The sequence below is a fragment of the Stomoxys calcitrans genome, chromosome 2 (assembly GCF_963082655.1).
Source record: "Stomoxys calcitrans chromosome 2, idStoCalc2.1, whole genome shotgun sequence".
Lineage (NCBI taxonomy): Eukaryota > Metazoa > Arthropoda > Insecta > Diptera > Muscidae > Stomoxys > Stomoxys calcitrans.
The window spans coordinates 222,460,990-222,484,332 of record NC_081553.1 but is presented as its reverse complement, the minus strand read 5'-3'; the positions used below and the strand labels follow the sequence as shown (position 1 = coordinate 222,484,332).

The following is a 23,343-nucleotide window of genomic DNA, read 5'->3' as shown; positions in this document are numbered from 1 at the left end:
ATGCGTTATGTAGCACCATCTTGTTGAAACCACATGTTATGCAAGTCAAGCTCTTGCACTTTGGGCAAAAAAAGTTGGATATCATCTCGCGGAAGCGCTCATCATCTTTAAAGAAGTACGGTCCAATGATGCCACCAGCCCATAAACCGCCCCAAACTGCGACTTTTTCTGGATGCATTGGTAGCTCTTGCAATGCTTCTGGCTGATCTTCACTCCAAAATCGTCATTTCTGCTTATTTACGTACCCATTGAGCCAAAAACGAGCTTCGTCCATAAAACGGAAGACGTGCGCGATGAACTTTCTAAACAGAGCACGCATTTTGATAATAAAATTCAATATATTGCAAGCGTTGTTTGTTTGTAAAACGATTCATGGTAAATTATAGACCAAACTGAGGATGTTTGACAGTGAAACACAACACGAACGTGCGTGAGCTGTTCAAACCAGTGTTGCCAAAAAGATAAGATAAGATAATATCTAAAAAATCACCCTTTATATGGTGGTTATATATTTGTAGACGTCCGTCCGTTCGTCTGTTTGTTGTTCCGATAAGAAATCTAAGTCCACTAAATCTTATTTTTACTCCGATTTCAATTAGGGCTGCGGAGCTCGGACGGAGTTCAGGTTCAAATTTGTTTGCGTGTGTTGGCAAAACGACGATCAACTTAAAGGCGTATTGCACCATATGATTTGTGGTTGTTGTGCAAATGAGACCACCTTTAATTAGTTTGCCATGGATGTGAGCCTAGAAGTTACAGGAAGATAGTTGCATGGATCCCTCGACATCTGAGTTTTTATCAGATCTGACCATATTTGTATGCAGCTGGCATATAAGCCTGTTTTCAGATTAAATGCATTGAACGCACAAAAACCGCATTTCTTACCCTGAATTTACAAAATTTGGAAGATATTTATGGTACCAGTTACAGTCAATATAAGAACATACGCCTTTTATCCTGAAATTTAAAGCAGTTAGACCTCATGTAAAAGTATTTGGCCCCTGGACATCCATGTTTTATTCAGCACTCTTAATGAGTACATAGAAACGACAAGAAGTGAAATAATTTTGATTTATCCCCGTCCATTTTTTTAAATTGGTATTTACATATTAAAAAAATCCTACCAAAAATGCAGGTAAGCATACCAAGCTACCAAGAGAATAAAAACCAACCAATAAAAACCTACCAATAGGAACCTACCAAAAAATTCAACACTGAGCACAACGACGATATGACCGGCTTCCTCCAAGGCGGGTTTAAAAAGGTGGTCTCACGCGAACAGCTGTTAAAAACCGGCCAGGTTTGACGGTGTTGTTGTTATATTCTTTCTCGCATATTCTATGCTCATGTACGCACACATATACACACACGCACACAAATTTCTTTGTATATGTTGGCAAAACGTCGATCAGATTGATGACAAGATGGCAGATTGTACCATATGATTTGTGGTTGTTGTACAAATGAGACTACCTTTAGTTGTTTCGCCATGGCTCCTAGGTTGGTTCATGTCTACTATTGTGTCCCCACCTAAGTCCCTATGATTAAAACCACGAAAGCCGGGTAATGACATAGGAAATGCTCGAACGTCTCTCCTTTCCCACATGCCCTACACTGCTATCACTTGCCGCACCGATTTTGCATAAGTGAGTTCATAGTCCTATGGGTCCAGCTATGATATCGAAAGTTTTACTGACCTTCTTCTTACTTCCTTTCAGTAATAGCCGCGTATACTAACGATCCTGATCTTCCCGTAGGATTTCGTCTTCCTTTCGCTGTTCCACATGTTACATGTACGCTCGTCGTCCGAAATTTCGAAAATTTAAAACAATATAAATATTTCGAAATTTTAAAACACTTATTAATATAATAACAACTAAACAATGAAGCTATAAGCTTTGGAAACACTTGTTAAAGTTTTTTTTCGGTTCGTATAATTTTTTCCTATCAAGTCCGTTTTGGCTACCCTAAATAATGTAATCTGCATTGGCATTCCTACTCTATGAATCTCTTTTTGACAGTTGTAAGTGAGAAACTTTGAACATGCTCTCTCTCACGCAACACACACATACACACAATAAAGCCAAAAAAAACTCTCTGACAAGAAAAAATTTGTGTGAATGAATTCCAATTGAAAGTCGTGAATTTCATGTCGCCTATCACGGTCGTGTTAGTGAGTGTGTAAAAAATATACTAATATCCTTTAAGATTACAAGAAATTATAATACAAAATATAGAAAAAAGATAAGTTCTATAGAATTAGTAAAAGAAAAAGAAAAATAATTACATAAAAGTGGTGTTGTGGTGTCTTGCCGTAAAAATAAAATAATTGCTGAAAAAGGATACATCATTGGTTGCCTAATCAACCAGCCAGGAAGATAGGTATTGTTGGCACCCTGAAAAACGGAAAAAAAAATTGTTGAAAAAGTGATCCATTTAGCCCACAACACTGCTGCACATCGAAGAAAAGATAAAAGGGCTTAAATATTGTTAAACGGTTTAGTGTTTTTGCAATTGGGTATAAATCATTTAAACGGCATACGCGTTTCGGTATTGCGCTCTCTTCTTCACAATTAGCCATTAAAATGTATTTTTAAACATTCGTTTTCTTGTTTTCACATTGTCGTTCGTTCTTTCGTACGGTATTAACAACAATAATAAAAAGTGAAAAATTTATTTAGCAGGTAGTGTCAATCGCCCCGAAAAAAAGAAGAGCCAAGCAGGCTGACCACTACTAACGGACGGACCAAAGCGCTCATACAAACAGCAGCAGTGCAAAAAATTAATTTTGTTCTCTTGTGTTTATTTTGTATAACTTAAAAACGGAGACAAACCACAAAAAGTGAAAAGTGCTTTGACAGGAGCATTGTTTGTGGCGTGCAGGTGTGTGTGCGGATTTGTGGTCTTTTTAAAAACAACACAACAACAACGAGGTGATTTTTTCTGCAAAGTTAAGGTAAGTACTGCTGATTAAAATTAAACACAACACATTTCAAAATGCAGTAAACTTATAACAAGGGGTTACTGCTCCTTGCCCTTCACCACCCACCACCAACAACATCACCCTTCAATACTTACACACAACCTTACCGCTCTTTTTGCTTTTGGGAACTGTCAAACTACATATTTTATGCTCGCTCGCTCTCACATGCCTCTGTTTCTTTTATACTCTCTGGTATGTTTGCCAGCTGTTTTGTGTTTTTGTCGGTATTTTGTTATGTTCGGCGAATTCTGTCTGTCTTTCCTTGAGTTTTAATTGATTGATTTTCTTTTGTTTGTTTCCTTTCATTGGTGACAAAGTAAATATTCACTCACCTAATGCACGCCTTCAATTTCATAATACTTGAATTGCAAGATTAAAGCACATACGGTCACCAGTGACGAACATTGATTTTATCACCTTCAAAATAACGGTGGTTGTCTCTTATCGCCTTTTTTTTCAATGGCGATGACTCGCCACTCATGGTCGTAAATTCTATATTTAATAAGGGAGCGAGTGAGAAAGAGAGGAGATTAGTTGTGCGTTTGCAGTACATGCGGTGTGTGTGTGTGTGTTTTGTGCATGTCAAATGCCGGTTACAGTTTGCTTTGGGGTTTCTGTTTGGCCCAACTTTTGTTAGTTGTTTGTGTGCCTGTGTGTTTTTAATTGAGTTTCCGTATTCTAATCCTAACAATATCTTATAAGAGAGGGATGAACTTTTATGGATTTATGCAAATCTTGTTGGATTTTTATTCCATTTCCTTTAGGCAGTCCAATGCAGAAGTAATTAGAACAATGATGCAATAAACCCCGAAATCAAATTGTAACAGAAGTGACTCATACTTCTAAGGAGCCATGCATGAAAAATGTCATTCACAATAAGAAAAAAAATTTCGGATAGCTGTTACCATATTTTCACAGTTCTAACGGTAGGATTTATAATACAATTTTTCATTCCACGAAATATGAATGAAAGCAAATAATCAAGCAGCAAATAAGTGGTATAAGCTTAAAATAATCTATAGGTATTTGCTGTGTTGTATTTACCAGTATATTGGATTCGCTATCTTATGGGTAAATAAAACGCTCTTTCCGCTAAATTTTTGGTACTTTAACGTTGACAGCACTGACACACATCGGAAATAATCAAATATCAACAAAACAAAAACAAAAACGTCATTTTAATTAAAGGTTTCTCGGAGTTCATAAATGTGATTTCATTGAAATCCTAAGCAATTTTTGCATTCCAGAAAGTTTATTCATTGAATAAATATGTGGCTTTCTTCGTCTTTAAGTTTTGCCATTCCGATTGAATGATAACACGCGTGTATGTGATCAAATCCCATCTGTTGTCTGACAATTTCTTTTTAGTAATCAATAAAAATCCTTCATTTCTTGTGATATTTATTCCCTTGGCCAAATTAGCTCGACTCTTTCCCCCTTTGGGAAAAAATAATAACTTAAGATAACGCCATATGTTTTAATAAACAGCGATAAGATAAGCCGCTTAGCTAATCCGGGAAAGTATTTTCTCCATATAAATAAAACACCCCTATTGATTGAAAATTTAGACAGTTATAATTAATTTAAGGTGTATGTTACATAAATACTAGATACATCGATAACTAAAATACGTGGGTACTTATGACTTATTTCCCAGCTAACTTATCATCCGATATCGGATCCGATGTCTTACCGACATGGTAACTTAAAACGACGGAAGTGGTTGTCATGTTTTCGGAATGACGCGACTAGGGGAAATCCGATATATTTACCGCCTTATCATACCGATGTCGGAGCAAAATTCCAGGAAAATTAGGATGGAAATTGTACATCGTACGGAATTGGGAACGAATTTGTAGACGATTTCGGATCGATTTCTTGACGAATCTCTTACAAAATGCTGACGATTTTGCCGACGAATCGGTCCGATTTTTTGACGAATGTCTTAACTGATCAAACAAAACAAAAATTCCAAGGCGACTGTTAACGGCACCACACGGAATTCCAAAAAAAAACAAGAAAAAAGTACACACAATTCCATAAACGTGGTAACGAAATGTTGCTATGCAAAATGAACCATACAAAACATTTCTCCGACACGCCCTACAGAAATCGTTAAGATTTCGTACATAAATGTCGGAACAGAAAAAATAAATTCCCTCAGACATGTCGAACCGACCTGTACGGATCTGGCGATCGTCAGGGGAAAGATGCGTGTTCAGACCTGGCTAAGTGCTCCGTATATAAGGCATTGGTATTACTGTGGCGACCGGGCAATTATCTATAGGGGCTTTATGTCATGTCAGCGTCTGAGGACAACGATAGCCAGTAGTGGAAGTGTAACGTTGTGGAAAATGTTCAATATTTCCACGGAATGATAAAGTCATGTTAGATCCCGGTCACGAAAGTGGCCTGCGTAATCAAACGGCAGGGATTCACATTTTCACGGAATGATAGAGTAACGTTGGGCCACGATCACGAAGTTGCCCTGCGTATGCACATCGCGGGTTTCATCACGCTACACACGATATAGCTCTCATTTAAACCCAAAACCAGATTTGATATCTGGAGTCTTAAGAGTGCTCACTTCTTAAAAAATTTTTCACCATATTTTGTACTATGAATAATACTCAATATGATCCGAATCGGTCCATATAAAATTTGCTCACGATTATATTTCCTCAGACTACAGAGTACGAAATTCTTATCCGATTCGGTCCCTATAAAAAGTTCTCACAATTTTATTTCCTCAGACTGTAGGGAGAGAAATTCTTATCCGATTTAGCTGAAATTTTGCATCATGTGCTAAGTATGGTTTGAGTCAGCCATAACCGGATTAGATTCTGAATAATTTCTTGAGTATCTAGGGGATCTAATTTTTCTCCGTTTTGATTGAAATTTCCATATTTTGTATTCTCCGAATAGGTGCATAGCAAGATAAAGGTCGCATAAAAACCGATCTTCTGATTATAATCGGGCGCTATCCCGCAAGCCTAGCATTTCACCAAGTCTCCCGTTGAAATATCGCGTTTTATCCACTTACCAGAGGATACTTCCCATCTTATCCAAGTACTAAAGGAAAACCGGTTCCCTAATATGGAAGCATGTGCACCTGTAGACTCAGACGTGAGCAAAGCCTCCTCCTCATCACGACAGCATCTGTAGTAATCATGATGCATTATTTTTTGTTCAAAAATATGTGTTGTTGGCACACTTCTACTTATTTGGCATGGTATGCGTATTGTGATTGTAAGTATGTCTATCTATTGTGAATGGCAGGGCAAACCCTAAAATAGGCTGGGCACAGTAATATATGCTAATTTTCGCGGCAAAAATTCTATAATTGAACATTGGCAATATTTGAACTCAACTAAATAGGCCTGCATTAATAAATGATGCCAAATGTTGTTTGACAGAGGTAAACCTCTTTTCAGAGATATTTGATTTGAAATTTGAGTATATGAGTGGACCTTTTCAGGCATGAGAAAAATACCTATGGATACTATCGTGTCATAGAGGTTAGCATATCCGCCTATGTCGCTGAAAACCTGGGTTTAATTCCTGCAAAAAAAACCATTAGCATGTAAACAAGTGCTAAGTACTGTCGGAAACCCACCACCATAGATTCTACAAAAAACTTTGTAGAAAACGTATTTAAAGCGCTGTTGTGTACTTTACGTACAAAATTAACCAAAAATTGAAAATTCTTGGGGCTGAATAAGACATATCAGGAGGTTGTTTTATATGGGAGTTGTATCATGTTATCCACCGATTTAGACCATACTTACCACGTATGTTTGAAGTCATAACAGAACACTGCCTGTAAAATTTCAGTCAAATCGGATAATAATTTGCTGCTACCAGGGGCTCAAGATCTCATGTGCGGAGATCGGTTTATATGGAAGTCATTTCGTAATTTCGAAGGATGTAGGTACGGACTTGGCTAGATCGACTTAGGAGATGATGATATGTTCATGGATTTGCACTAGTAGACTGCCTTAGTCTCTTAATGGACTCTCTGAAGCCTTCGCTTACCGATAAGTAATATAACGCAGTAAAAAAAATATTTTGGCGAGAATAACCTGTAGTTTCTTCCCCTTTATCCGCATACGAAACACTGCCTTCTGATATTCCTTTATTTTCTACCATTTGACAAAGACATTTCTTTGGCTTATCATTTTGATTTCAGTTTTTGCCAATATTAGAGTATGTGGAATAGCCCAAGTTTATTTTTGTTCTTTGTTTTTTGGTTTATCTAATCCAGTGCACATTGGCTCATATGGGTTTTAGAAATGTTTTGGTATAGTATAGTTAAGATTTTGCACTCTTGTTTGTTGCTCTAGACAATTGGTAAACAATAAATTATAAATTCTCTCATAATTTATTGTTTACTATGGAAAAAGATTTCCTACTCGTTGTCGAGTTTGTCCGCGGGCGATAAATGCGAATTGTTTATAGCATCTGATGGCAATGGAAACTTTTAATCAATATGGTAAAATTTATTTCACTACCACTGTTGCAAATTCACAATAATAATTTACCATGGGCAATCTTGTCGTTATTCATTACAGTGGCGCAATTTTAGTAAAAGTGGAAATATATAACGGTAAATAATAGGGAATTAGAACCAAGAACACAAAAACTATTGTATTAAAGGTAGAGGCAAAATGGAAGCCGGGAAGTAAAATTGCAACTTTACAGGTGAACATTCCATTAAGGAATATTAAGGACAGCGTGGCTACCTTTTCAATTAAAACGGTGACAGTATACAGAATTTAGTGGCAGTTTATTTTCTAAACAAACTTTTAGTCCATTGTGATACCACAGTAGCAAAAGACCAGGCTTATGCCCGGCACGGGACAGCTGTCGAACTTTGAGCTCCAATCTGTGTGGTTCGCGCGGCGATCGGTAGTTCCCGCGGCGAACCTCTCGGGCAAAGGGGAAACAACCCTTTGCCCGAGGGAGGGGTAGTAAAGTACCCTTCCCTCGGGGAAAGGGTAGATTTAGTACCGTTCCCTCGAGGACAGGGTAATTTTAGTACCCTTTTTCCCGGGATAGGGCTGCGTTAGTACCCTTACCTTTGGATAGAAATGTTTTTAGTACACTTTCCGCGGGGAAAGGTTAGTTTTAGTACCCTTTTCTCAGGGAAATCTAAATTTTTACCTCAAATGACATAGGAGCATAAAATGTCATTGTCCGTAAAATGCCATCCACATATGCTGAACTTAGACAGTCTGTATGATACTCTTATCCCTTTAAACTCGAAAAACACGCAGAAGGGCGCCACATTTCTCTAAAAACTGGAAAAGGACCTCAAAGGTCTCCTTCCCTTAGTCTATGGCCTGTCTAAACTTAACGTACAAAAAAATTTCACTTTTTCAAAAATAATTCTACTTTTTGGTAAATTTTTGGAATTTTGTCATCATTTTTGGAAATCATTTATTGCGGTATTAAAAAATTAAAATATGGAAAATAGGGGAACATAACGGAAACTTTTTGAAATTTTGAATATATCTCCTTTTTTAGATCCTTTTTGTTGTTATCTTGTAATCTTCGGGGATTTTCCTCCAATATTTTGGAAATTGACTTTTGCAACTTTTATGCCGTAATTTCACATTTTAGTAAAATATTAAGAATAAAGTCCCGCTTATTAAGAATAAAGTCCCGCTTATTCATATTTCTACTTTTGAGGGAATTTAGGGGATTTTCGTCAAAAATTTGGGAAATAGGTTTTTGCAATTTTTTAACTTTTCACAACACATTTAAACTATACCTTCGGGTAGGGGTCAAAAAATGTCAATTTGGCCATGCACGTTCCATTAAGGAACAGCGGGGATACTTCTCACACGAGGGTCACCGTAGTGAATACTTAATGCTGGTGTCTGTGAAGAGCGTTTCAGCCTTGTAAAAATTCTCTATAATAAAGTGTCGCTTTGCGGGACGCCGTTCGAAGTAGCTTTCAAATGGTAAGGCTTTGAATCAGACACATCACTCATTGATATGGGAAAGAGTTAGCGTCAAGTTGTTTCACAAGCATTTTATATGGGACTCTGAGTTCAGCGTTAGCGGTTTTTTGTTTTCCATATAAAATGTATGTAAACATATTGACGCGGACTCTTTGAGAGACTCTTGATTAAGACTCTTTTCAGTTTACAGCACTTCTTTTCCAAACTTTTTGTTAGTTTCAAGAAATTTCAATCAATGCCATTTTTCATTTGACATAAATATTTCATTATTCAGAATATTACCTAAAACTCTAATGTAAGAAAAATGATGCCGTCATTTACTATTTAGTTTCATAGCTATTTAACGCAGCCACACCACACACACCCATGTTTCATCCTCCCGTTATGCCTCTCTCCGAAACTCTCTAATTAATACATTTCACACTCAAAACTATTTGCCAAAAGGCCAATAAACGCAACTGACATTAACTGAAATAAAATTTCTTAAACGCAGCGTAAAATTCATCCAACTATTTTTATCACATAGTTTTGTTTATTGTTTTTTTTTTTTGCCTATACCCATTTTCTATTTAATTTCTATTTTTCGCACTCTTCTCAATGCATTCTTTTAAACAAGGCGCTAGTCATCATACAGTCGACATTGTCCGGCAGGCATTCACTGCATATTTGTTGCGGCCATCATTGTTGCTCATATTTGTGGTGAGATTGTCATGCACACGGGTAGATTAAGAGAAAGAGAGAGAGAGAGTGATTTTGAGAGAATGAACTGCATGTAAATATGCTCTCTTAATATAGCATACACCCCTTTTTTTATTGACGTGGGGGTGTTGTTGCCAAAGTGGCAACTGTAAATTCTTGCTGTTGCTAGAGAACCCCCCAACAACACAAAGACTGCTATGACGCTGGTGACTACGAGTAACCAACCAACAGACGCCGTGATGTCATCTGTCACATGTTTTGGCCAAGAAACCCGAAAACCATCTAAATCGAAAGAACAAAAAGTAAATTCTAAAAATATCCCGTCACCAGCAATAGAATAAAATGCTGAATAAAAACAAGAACATGTGTGTACGTCCAAACATATAAAAAATCGTCTTTCTTCGAAAGTACTATTCACAATTGTTTTTTGTATCATCTACTGAAAACTATGGTCAATCAAGCAAAATCATCACTTGAAGAAAAAAAATCAATATTTCCCAATTATTTCTATTTTTCTGCGGTTTTCCTCTTATTAGTTGAAAAGCTTATTGTCCTTTGCCCTTCTTGCTTGAATGGAAGAGTCATTTTGGTTGTCACAGTAAATATTTGCACTTTAATTTGTCAGTCTGTTTGACAGTTTTTCCAAATCATTATGATGTCTCAGTGTTTATGACGAGACCACAGACAAAAAACTTTTCCCATAGCGCCTGTGTTTTATGTCTAAATATATCTAGTAGACATTTTAGCAATCTTTTAATCACATATATGAGGGCCAATGTTTGTTTGGTCTGGGCCATTTTAGATTATGGACGCCACATTGTGACCTCAATACAAAATTTGCAAGAGGTTTGGAATTTTTGGATATCTTAAGAAAAAAAAAAAACAAGTTAAAAGGCATTAAGTTCGGCCAGGCCGAACCTTGGATACCCACCACCTCGGGTACATATGTAAACCCCCTTTCGTCACAATCCGATGAAAATTGGATAACTTAAGCACCCACATTCGTCCCTACTCAATTTTTTAGAACAAAATATTGGTATTTTTGGCAGCTATATCCATATAAACCGATCTGAACCATATTAAGGTCGGATATCGGGAGGCTCAAAACAACTCACTATTTCATATTTTAGCGAAATCGAGTAAAGCATTTATGGGCTTCTATTCCCTTATCGGCAGATCGGTCTATATGGCAGCTATATCTAAATATATTCCGATCAGAACCATATTAAGGTCGGATGTTAAGAGGCCTTAACCTACTTACTGCTTCAAATATCAGCGAAATCGGGTAATAAATAAAGCTTTTATTAGCTTCAGACCCCTTATTGGCAGATTGGTCTATATGGCAACTATTTTTAAATGTAGTCCGATCAGAACCATATTTGGGTCCTATATTGCACTGTTTCAAATTTCAGCGAAATCGGTTAACAAATAAAGCTTTTATGGGCTTTAAACCTTGTCTATATGACAGCTATATCTCAATATAGTCCAATCTGTACCATGGGTCGGATGTTAAAAGGCTTACTGTTCCAAATTTCAGCGAAATTGGATAAAAAAAATTAAGCATTTATGGTCTTTATCGGGAGATCGGTCTATATGGCAGCTATATCTAAAAATAGTCCGATCTGAACCATATTTAGGTCAGTTGTCGTGCATCATAAAGACGTATCTGGTCCCAATTTCAGCCCCATATCTCAATTTGTGAACACTGTAGCGTGATTACAACAGACGGACGAACAGACACACGGACATCGTTAAATCGTCTTAGAATTTTACGACAATCCTAAATATATATACTTTGTAGGGCGGAAATTGATATTTCGATGTTTTGCAAACGGAATTACTAAATGAATATACCCCCTTTCCTACGGAGAGTTGTAATAAAAACAGTTTGCAAAGTTCCAGTTAGGCTGACGGTCTGGGTACACTAATATAAGGTATAAAAAACGATCAACTTTCTTACGATTTTTGGAGGTTTGGAGAATAATTACCGCTGTCATGGCTGAATAATAGAAGGCTACATCACTGGACGAAAACAAAAACGGACCCATGAACATTGAGAATATAAAAATGTCAAAAATAGGAGAAAAAGTAAAGAAAAAACAAAAAAAAAAAATTCAAAAATGTAAAAAAACATAAAATCAACTGATGAATTAGTTGATAAAATTTACAACTAGTAATCGATAACGATCACAACCAACCATTCATATACCAGGACATATGAGCACCACTGAGTGCTCGTCCAACACACTTGATGTATAATAAAAAACAAATTGACATCCACAATAACAGCATTCACTAATAGAAGGTTAGGTCACATGCTAAAACATAAAGTGGATAGGCTCCATGAACATCATTAAGGATGTCAAATCTGCCGATTATATTACGCTTTCTTAAAGAGCATTTCCTCTTTATGTTTAAGACAAGTGATGGTACTTCTATAAGTGTACCTTGTGTGTATCATATAAAAGAACATGGACCCTTCTCACAGAGAGAAAATGTACGTAGTTGATGGAACCAACAAACATTTTGACAAATTGATGTAAGGTTGAGAATTTTGACAGGAAATAGGGAAAACGGATTGTAAAAAATGGGAAGGAAACTGATTCCGCCGAAAGTTTTTTTTTAAGTTAATGAGGCACATGGTAAACGATACAACCATGGTTTGCGACTCATCATAAAGCTAATGGATCGTATTCAATTAATGTGACCATTTATTTGATCTACAGGTATGACACAACTCATGAAATCACCATTCTTCAAAACATCAAAGAGTTTTTAAACAAATTAAAGAAAATTCCATCTGACAATTTAATTTAAATTGAAGCAATTAAAATTGACACATATTTTAAAGATGATAAAATACAATTAAAGTTGACACTTGTTTCAAAGAAACAACGCTCATTTTACATTCTTGTCTCTCCATGCAATGTTTTTGTTGGCACAAATTTTACACCACCTTCAATTGAATTTTACTTTTAATTGTTTTACATGCCAACAGATGCCGTGAAGTGCCATTCAAAAGCCATGCACAACATTTGTGCTCGATTTGTTTATTATTATTATTTTTTTTTTTGTTTAATCTATTTATGTACAAATGTGTGCTTCCATATTTCCCATATATTTCAAAGTAATGTGAGTGAATGTGTTTGCATGGACTCTTGGAATACACATCGCATCAAGTCATGTGTGCAAAAAAATATGAAAAACAAATTTTAAATGGTTTGTCCATCGTCATCATCAACACAATCATCTTCATTGGTTTGTGGGGCATCCAATTTATTATAGAATGCCTTACTAGTTGGGCCGATAACAGAAGACAAAGCATGGCATGAGATTCCAACTCATGTTCCACTCAAAGTTCATTAACATCAACAAAGACTAGGAAGCATATCAAAAAAGGAAAAAGGAAAGATTTCTTTAAATTGCATTGCAAATGAAGTATTAAGACATAAGGAAAATAATTTCATTTTGTCTTTCAACCTCTGGCATATATAATTCTATAATAAACTCAGGACAGCTGCCAGCGGCACAGTCTTGGATTAACGGAGCTCTGGTATTACCATCATGCTACATAGATGGATCAATGCTAGAGGACAGAGAAGGCTTGGGGTCTACATTGAGAACCTTGGGGCTTAGATCTATTTTAGACTGCCTAACCATACTACGATCTTGAAGATTGAGATCCGAGCGATCATGGAATGCGTGAGGTGGTATGGTGTTAACGCGAGGACGTCGAGTGTAAACATCTTTACGGACAGTAAACTGGCAATAACAACCAGGACGGTAAGGTCAGTCTTGGAGTGTAAGGAGGAGATTAACTCAATCTCTGGATATGACACGATCCTCATCGTTTGGCTGCCGGGCCATAACGGAGTAAGGGGGAATGAAACGGCAGACGATTTCGCAGTGAAGGTCAGTTGACTGCCGTCAACAAATTTGGTTAACCCGAAGCCTTTCGGGGCGACGCGCATATAACACTGGACGGTAAGGTCAGTCTTGGAGTGTAAGGAGGAGATTAACTCATTCTCTGGATATGACACGATCCTCATCGTTTGGCTGCCGGGCCATAACGGAGTAAGGGGGAATGAAACGGCAGACGATTTCGCAGTGAAGGCCAGTTCACTGCCGTCAACAAATTTGGTTAACCCGAAGCCTTTCAGGGCGACGCGCATGTAACACTGTGTAACAGCGGTCAGCAGGACGACGAAGACCCTATGGGGAGATTCGGATGGTGAAAAGACGAGGCTATTACTGAAAGGAAGTAATCGCTAAATTGGTGCTGCAAGTCATAGCATGTGTAGGACGGGGGAAGATGTTGAGACGTTAGAGCATTTCCTAGGTCATTGCCTGGTTTTCGCGTCTAACAGACATTTTCATTTAAGTGGAGACACAATACCACCCATGAACCAACTTAAATTTAGTACCACCCCATTGAGAATGGATAGTTTTATTAAGGGTAGTTTTAGTACCCTTTCCTTTATAAAAGGGTACTAAAACCCTTTGAGAAAGGGTATTTTTAGTACCCTTTCCTTTGGATTTTAGTATCCTTTCCTTTGGGAAAGTGTATTTTTAGTACCCTTTTCTTTGGGAAAGAGCAGCCTTAGTACCTTTCCTTTTGGGAAAGAATAGTTTTATTACGTTTTCCTTCGGGAAAGCATAGTATTTTAACCTTTGCATAAATAATTCTATAATAAACTCAGAACCAATTAACCATAAATTCAATAATAAGATTGTCTCACAGATTGTGGGGGTTGTTTGAAGTGCTTAATGGTGGTTTTAGTCATCAGTGTGTACCCTTTTCTTTTGAGAAAGTGCAATTTTAGTAAACTTTCTTTGGGGAAGGGTATTTTTATTACCCTTTTCTTTGAGTAAGGGCGGTTTTAGTAACCTCTCTTTTGGGAAAGAGTAGTTTTATTTGCCCTTCTTTGGGTAGTTGTAGTTTTAGTACTCTCTCCTTTGGGAAAGGGTTGTTTTAGAAACCTTTTCTTTGAGAAAGGTTAGCTTTAATATCCTTTCCTTTGGGAAAGAGTAGTTTTAGTACCCTCTCCTATGTGAAAGGATCCTTTAGTACCATTTTCTTTAGGAAAGGGATATATATTTTCATTCCTTTGGTAAATGGTAGTTTTAGTAACCATTCTTTTGGGAAAGGGTAGCTTCAGTTCCCTTTCTTTTTGGAAAGGGTAGTTTGAGTAATCTTTCCTCTGAAAAAGGATAGTTTTAGTACCTTTAGTAACCTCTCCTTTGGGAAAGAGTAGTTTTATTTGCCCTTCTTTGGAGAAGTGTAGATTTAGTACCCTCTTCTTTGGGAGAGGGTAGTTTTAGTACCCTCTCATTTGGGAAAGAATAATTGCAGTACCCTATCCTTTGGGAAAGGAAGATTTTGGTACCCTTTCCTTTGGGAAAGGATAGTTTTAGTACCCTTTCCTTTGGGAAAGGGTAGTTTAAGTAAGTATTCCTTTGGGAAAGGATAATTTAGTTTTTAGTTTAGGGTAGTTTTAGTACCGTTTTCCTTGGTAAAGGGTAGATAAAGTACCCCGTCCTTTGGGAAAGGATAGTTTTAGTTATCTTCTCTAGGGGAAAGGGTAGTTAAAGTACCCTTTTCTTTGAGAAAGAGTAGTTATAGTAACCTTTCCTTTTGGAAGGGGTAAGTTTAGTACCCTTTCCTTTGCGAAAGGGCAGATTTAGTACCCTTTCCTTTGGGAGAAAGTAGTTTTAGTACCATTCTTTTGAGAATGGATAGTTTTAGTACACTTTCCTTTGGGAAAGGGTAGTTTGAGTAAACTTTCCTTCGCAAAAGGGTAGTTTAAGTACCCTTTCCTCTGGGAAAGGGTAGTTTTAGTACTCCTTCCATTAGGTAAGGATAGTTTTAGAGGCCTTTCTTTTGGGAAAGAGTAGTTTTAGTAAACTTTTCTTTTCTTTGGGTAAGAGTAGCTTTAGTAATCTTTTCTTTCCTTTAGAAAATGGTAGTTTTAGTACCCTTTCCTTTGAGAATGGATAGTTTTAGTACCCTTTCCTTTGGGAAAGGCCAGTTTTAGTAGCGTTTCCTTTGGGAAAGGGTAGTTTAGTACCCTTTCCTTTGGGAGAGGGTAGTTATAGTACTCTTTTCTTCGGGAAAAGGGTTGTTCTAATACCCTTCCTTTGGAAAAGGGTCATTTTAGTACTCTTGCCTTTGGGAAAGGGTAGTTGTAGTGCCCCACCCTTTGAGAAATGTAAAATTTCTACATAGAATCACTTATAAAGTGATTTTTTGTAAATTCTATGAAAATGTTGTATTCTGTTCAAGTTTCTTAATTTCTCTTAAAATTCACATTTTTTCTTGCATATAAATTCAAATACAACCAAATGCATTTATGAGTCATCATTTCACATGGTTAGTAATGCAGCGGAATTTGATAATAGAGCAAATAAGCAGTCCACTTATTGCATTATTTGTCGAAATAGTGCGATTTTCCTATATCTTCCCCATCTCCTCCACGGGGTTACCGATGCTTTTAACATACATTGTGGAAATATGACTGCTGTTTGAATGGCAAAACAACCTCAACCCTCTTTCTAGTGCTCTCATTTGTTTGCGCGCTCTGCAAACCCTGTCTCTCACTCTCTAAGTGTCTCTCTCTGAAAATTTCTCGGCTAATCTCGTGTTTTTTGGGGTCACATTCTACTACTCTCCACTATTCTACTTGTCACTGCCCGGCTCACACATCATATGTGTGTGTGTTTGTCTGTCCTGCCATACATTTGTGCTATGCATGGTAATAATAATGGCATGGTTAAAAAATTCGCATTAAATGAAATTCACGTGTTTTCAATTTAACACCATCGCGTTGATGTGTCTACTTGATGCATGCGTGGGTCGTCACAACACACTCTTGCTACTTGTACGCCATCAAAAGGTGTGAGTGTGGTGAAATTCATTGGGTTAGTCTCACTAATAGGGTAATGATGATGATGATGATTCCTTTTTGTGTCTAATATTTGGGTTGTTGTTGCTACTAATGGCATTGTTTTGCAGATATCATTGATGCCTTACAGTATGGCGCTTAAATATTAGATGAAATAAAAGGGAGGCTTTCATATAAAATTTAAATGGCAAGAATTAAAATTAAAATTAAAATAAAGAAAAATCAACATATTCGTTTATTTATAGAAAAATAAATGTATGGGCACATAATTTGCAATGAGGAATCAATATTGAAAACAATTTTAAATTGTATTTGTAAAAATATGGGAAAAAGGTTAAAATTTAAAAACAAATGTATAATAATAATCTATTTTTTCAGTTAAATATTTATTATTATTTTTTATATATTTTTAATATAATCTGAATTTTCATCGAATTTTCTTTTAAATCTCTTTTCCTTAATTAAATTTCCGCATCAATTGTAAAAAAACAAGTAAATGTCAATAAGATTTTCTATACAAATAAAAGGCATGAACAAAATGCTTTGAGAATATTAAATTACCTTGACTTATTTTACTAGATTTTGTGCTATAAAATATCATCCATTGTCCCCTTCAAAAATCCTTTAATGTCTGCAATAACAAGCCCAAGTACTGTTACTTCATACCAATTGCCCCCCAAGGCATGTTTTTTAGTGTGTGTGTGTTGTTTATAAGGCGTTGTTAATCTCTTGGTTTTTTTTGGTTGAATGCATGCACAAAAAACCGACAAACTACGACATTAACTTCGTATTTTTCATAGTATATTTTGCGGCATATTTCTTAATTTACCGCCTTTGCTTCTCTAGGTGCTCTCGATAATGTGTTTCAAATAATTTTTCAGGCTACTCTCACATGGATTGAGAAAGTTAAGGGAATGCAAATCGTTTTAGTTTTTTTAAAGGAATGTTTTGGTGTTTTATGCAAAAACTAAAACAAAAATGAAAAAAAATTATTTGACATTGTCATTAGTCTAACTACCATAAAAAACGGCTTGCAAAATAAAAATTTAAAAAAATGGAAAATTTCTTTAATTTTTTATTTATATAAAAAAATTTCATGTATATCTGATTTCCTAAAAATGTAGTCTAATATTTTTTCAATTAAAATTGTGAAAAAAATTCATAAAAAATTTTTGAAAATTTAATTCCTATCAAATGATTGCCAATTTTTATTTTAAAATTTTTTTTGCCATATTTAATTCAAATTTCTGTATGTTCGTCCGGCTGTCTGTTTTGCTTTGAAATTTTTCAATTAGTTTAGGTCGGTTGGGATTGAGAATGGGCATATAGTGGTACTTGGGCATATAGCTGTCATATAAACCGATCTCGGATCTTGGCTTCTTGAGCTTCCATAGGGCGCACTTCATATCGGATTTGGCTGAAATTTTGCAGGAGGTGCCATATATAGTCGTCATATAAACCTATCTCCCGATTTTATTACTTGGATGGCGAAATTCTTATTCGATTTGATTAAAATTTTGCAACATCTTTTCCAAGTATGGTGCAAATTAGTCCATAACCTAATATAGTTTCCATGTAAACCGATCTCCCGATTTGAAATCTTGATCCTCTAACCTGTGCAATTTTTATTCGATTTGGCTGAGATTGCCTGTGATAATTTATACGATTTCCAATAAATTTGGCCGTGGTACGTGGTGTTTTTATATGACTTTCAACAATCATGCCAAGTGTGATCCAAGCGGTCAATAATCTCTTATAGCACCTATATTGACAGCTCTCACGATTTGATTACGTGAGCCTCTAGAGGGCAAAACTGTTATACGATTTGTCTGAACTTTTGCGCCGCGTGTTTTTAACTGTTTTGTTATTACTTCCAACAACCGTGCCAAGTGTGAATCAAATCGTATAACGTGGTTTTGTCGAAGGCTGAGGTTAGTTCAGTCGACCCAGGGCCATCTTAAGGACCCACCAACTTTAAGTAATAACACAAGTTATTTAGAATCGAGGGTTGGGCGTTAGTGGAAGGCGTCAGGTGTCGGTGTGGGCATTTCAGGTGTCACTGGTAAAAGGTCTACGGGATGATAAGAGCAGGAGGAGGTTGAACTAGACAACAAGCTATGTACGGCCGGCTAAGCTATGAGGGGGGCGAGCTAAACGCGGATACGACCTATGCGCGGATGTGAGCTAGGGGCGGATGTGAGCTAGGCGCGGATGCAAAGTGGGTGCGGTTGCAACTAGGTGCGGATGGAACTATGTATGTGTAGACAAGTTGTTTCGATGAAGATTAATATTTACAATGGCCTTAAGGCCTAGACAGAATGAGCGCGTTGAAAAATGCAACTCGCAAAATTTGAACAATTTTAACTTTGACGACCACAAATACTACTTCAAGTATGGCAACACCTAATGACGCTCGGTTTCAAGGGTCAAAGTTTAAAATATTTTAACTTTTCCGCGTTGCTTTTGTGGAATTTGTGCGCACAGTTTAATTTTTGCAACGCGACGCTCAAAACCAAAGCTTAACGCCCTCATTCTGTTTTGGCCTTTAGAGTATTTTTCTCTAGTTTTTTCTTAAAACATTTCCAAGGCGGATTTAACAAGGTGGTCTCATGCGAACAGCTGTTAACGGCCGGTCATGGTCGACGGTATTAAGATGTCAGATTTTTGTTTGCATTCTCTTTGTTGCCATCTTCTTTTCCGCATATTCTCTGGTACGCACACGTATGCACACACGCACACAAATTTCTTTGTGTGCGTTGGCAAAACGTCGATCAGCTTAATGGTAAAATTGCGAATTGCCATGGAACCATGGCGAAAAAATGTCCGCAAAAGTTTTAAACGAATAAATTACTATTGATAGCACTTTTCCTTAAAAATTGTGTACGTGTAATTTAGATTTGTGATGTTTCTAAATTAATAAAAGATGAATTTCAGACGAGAAGAATTATTTATTATTTTTGTGGACTCCTCTTCGTATTTTTCGTTTTTTTTTTTGGGTAGAGTTGCCAGAGAGAAACATTAGATAACGATTTCTGTTAACGAGGAGTTAGAGAATAACATAATCGATAGATAGTTTTTATTTGTCGACATGTTTAACTAAACGATGTTCGTTATAAGTTACAGGATTGCGGTACAGATTCCATTTAAAAACAAACTGAATCAATTTTTTGATTGAAAATGGCAAAAATTTCAATCTTGACTATAAGTGAAAAAATTCATATTCAATTAATATGTGACTGAATGAATTCATGTTTTAATTGAAAATGATTTTATATTCAATTATATTATTAATTGAAGATTTTTTTGAGACTTTTTTTTCTGTGTAGAACTTAAACTTAATACAGCCTCAAAGTATGCTTCTAAATATGGTTTAAGAGGAGAATATTAATATCTCAAGATCTTGGCTTAAGATTTACCACTACATTGTTATACAACATCTCTTCATTAAAACAGTTTAATGATTTGCAAATGCAATGCCTTGCAATGCAATGCTCCCTTAATCTTTTAGACATACGCTCTTTATAAATACCCCATAAATTTTGGAGATTAGCCATGCGCGCTCTCTTTCTCTATTAGAATAACCTGTCAAATACCACCCAATTTAATCAATGCAAAGCATTGCTCTCTCTTTCTCTTTTTGCCTGATTCCCCATAATGCTGCAAACATTTCTGTTTATATGCTCATTTGCTTGTTTTGTCATACTCTCCCTCTTCGGTTATATGCCGCTCTTTTTGTTTTTGGTTAGCAGTTCTTTGCCAATGTTTTTATTTGGCTATTACATTAAAAAAAAGGCAGCAACAATGCATTGGAGCGAATGAGGCACGCAAAACGAAACAACAAAAACATATGCGCCACAACAAACACAAACAACGGGACAAACTATGAATTTATATTGTTGTTGTTGTTGGAATTTTTGGGGAAAAGCGAAAGAAAATTAAAACAGCAAATAAACACACAGAGTTTTCATGGTATTTTTTGCTTAGCTGTTGGTTGGGTTGGCTGATTTGTTGTTGTGCCTCTCTGTCAAGTGAAAAGCAGGAAAATTTTTTTATGCAGCAGCAACAAAGAAGAAGAAGAAGAGGAAGAAAAAAAGAGGCAGCAGCAGAAACAGCTAGCAAAAAAACAAAAGATTGCATAAACCGTTTATAAAATCGTCCCAAAACACTGTTCGCTCGCTCGCTGATACGCGCATTGTGTGAAATTTAAAGAAAATTTTTTTGAAAAAAAGTTTCTATTAATTTGTGCATAATTTCGCTAAGCTCGTTTGTTGATTTGTTGTTTAAACATTTATTTAAGTGTTTGGAAGAGGCCACAAAAGGCCCATCTTGCTCTTTATTACTCATCGCCTAAGATTTTGCCATGCCTTAATGAGTGGCGTTCCTCGGTTTAATGTTGATATTGTCTTGCAAGAAAATATTTAATATTGAAGAAAAAAAATTGACATAGGGCTGACATCAATAATTTTGTGATAAAACAAAAAAATATTTAAAAAAGGGCTTAAATTACCATTTGCCATAGAAAAGTGTATTTTTTTTTTAAATCTATAAAGAAAGAAAAAATTTAATCAAAGGCAGTTAAGTTTGAAATTTTGTGAAATATTGCAAAAAAAAATTTCTTTGTAAACAATTTCTTTATATTACCGTGCAAATATACCCGAAAAATCTTAACCAAATTTTTGTGTCAGTTATTATCGATCCAAGCAGGGAGAGCTCATTTAGTGTGTTCCCTATAGTATATCCTCAAGAGTGTGTGGTAAGCCAAAGCAATATTTAAAAAAAAAAAATAAATATGACTGACTGGCGAAGGGACATGCTATGTGGTAAAAGGTCGAAAGTGCTTTGCCTTGCTCGTTTTTTTTTATATTTTCACAGTGCAGAAAAATTAATGAAAATCCCAAAAAAAATTAAATTAGAAAATTTGAGAAAAATTTATTCCCGAACATTTTAAATATTTACAATAGTTATTTTTAAATAAAAAATTTATAAATACAAAACTGAAAAAAAAATATTTAAAATTTGTAAAATTTTAAATATATAAATTTTTAAAACTTATTGAAAAATTAAAGAAAATAAATAAAAGCGTGATAAGTTCGGCTTGGCCAAATATTGGGAACCCACCACCATGAATTCTGTTCAAAATTAAAAAATACAAAATAAATTTAGTTGATATAATTTTATTTAGACTGATTTGGAATGTATTTGGCACAGTTGTTGGGAGTCGTAACAGAACACCGCATGCAAAATTTCAACCAAATCGGGCAAAAATTGCGGTTTGTATGAATTTAAGAAGTCAAATCGGGAGATCGGTTTTATATGGGAGCTTTATCAGGTGTTAGACCGATTTTGACGGTACTGGGCATAGTTTTTAGAAGTCATAACAGAATAATGCATGCAAAATTTCAGCCAAATCGGAAAAAAATTTCGGCTTGTAAGGGCTGAAGAAGTCAAATCTGGAGATCGGTTTATATGGGAGCTATATCAGGTTTTAGACCAATTCGGACCATACTTGGCACAGTTGTTGGAAGTTATAACAGAACACTACATGCCAAATTTCAGCCAAATCAGGCTGAAGAAGTCAAATCGGCAGATCGGTTTATATGGGAGCTATATCAGTTTATACACCAATTTGGACTGTACTTAATACAGTTGTTGGAAGTCATAACAGAACACTACATGCAAAATTTCAACCGAATCGGACAAAAATTGCGGCTTGCTGCTAAAGAAGTCCAATCGGGTGATCGGTAAATACATAAATCTCAACCGATATGGACCATTTGCAAAAATTTCAAGCAGCTAGCTTTACCCGTTTGACCGCTATCGTGATTTCGACAGACAGATGGACGCACAAACATGGCTAGATCGACTCAGAACGTCGTGACGATAAAGAATATATATACTTTTTGGGGTCTTAGACGAATACTTCGAGGTGTTACAAACGGAATGACTAGATTAGTAAACCCCCATCCTATGGTGGTGGATATAAAAATTGAAATTACAGAATATCAAACCCGAACCTTTTACAAATTTAAAAGTTAGGGTGCGAACAAGTCGGAACGATTCGCGTTAGTGTGCTAAGGAATCAGCATTAGGGTGCGAACGAATCAGCCTTTGGAAAAAGCCGAAAGGGAATGAGCGCGTTGAGCTTTGTTTTTGAGCGTCGCGTTGCTCAAATGCTACTCTGCACACAAACCTCAAAATCACAGCGGAAAATTTAAAAAGTTTTCATCTTAGTGTGCTTGAAAGCGAGAGTCATTCTGTGTTGCCATGACACATGAGGAAGTGTTTTTAGTCGTCAAAGTTCAAAATTGTTTAACTTATGCGAGTTGATTTTTTGACGTTTGTTTACAGAGTTGCATTTTTCAACGCGACGCTCCTCCACGCTCATTCGGCCTAAATAGTCGCTCACAAGCAGACCGAGAAAGCTATCCGAGCACGGCGAAGGAGACAGAGGAGTATGTACCAGCTGCTCAATTGGGCGAAAGTGCAGGATGCTGGAAGGGATAGAACTGGCATTCCAAGAATTTCTACAGAAGCTGGAAAAAGAATCAGATCTCCCGAAGAGCATAATACTGCTAAAATGCTGAAGAAGAAAAAAGAGCTCCCCGCTTTCAAGTACTCTGGGAAAACCAAACCAGCGATTTCGCAATGGAGACTCAAGACAGTGTTCTGCGGAGGTACACAAAGTTGGAACAGAAACGAAGGAACCGCGCGCGGCCCCTGTGTCTATGCCAACAAGCCAGTGACGATTGAGGATTGTGAGACTTCCAAAAGGATGCCACATCCTTCACGGAAG

The 23,343-nt window shown here is 36.4% G+C and overlaps 1 protein-coding gene across 2 annotated transcripts in view; it reads left to right on the top strand.

Annotated features, from left to right (window-relative positions):
- Positions 1-2,196: 2,196 nt before the first annotated feature.
- The window catches only part of LOC106090612 (5'-AMP-activated protein kinase subunit gamma-1), a 295,359-nt gene continuing 274,212 nt past the window's right edge, over positions 2,197-23,343 (top strand). The window contains exon 1 of one of the 2 annotated variants that reach the window (XM_059362920.1): positions 2,197-2,956. The gene's annotated coding sequence lies outside the window, so the exon portion shown is untranslated. Of the gene's footprint in view, positions 2,957-21,201; positions 21,304-23,343 lie in introns of those variants that run through there. The other variant, XM_059362921.1, reaches the window with a different exon arrangement.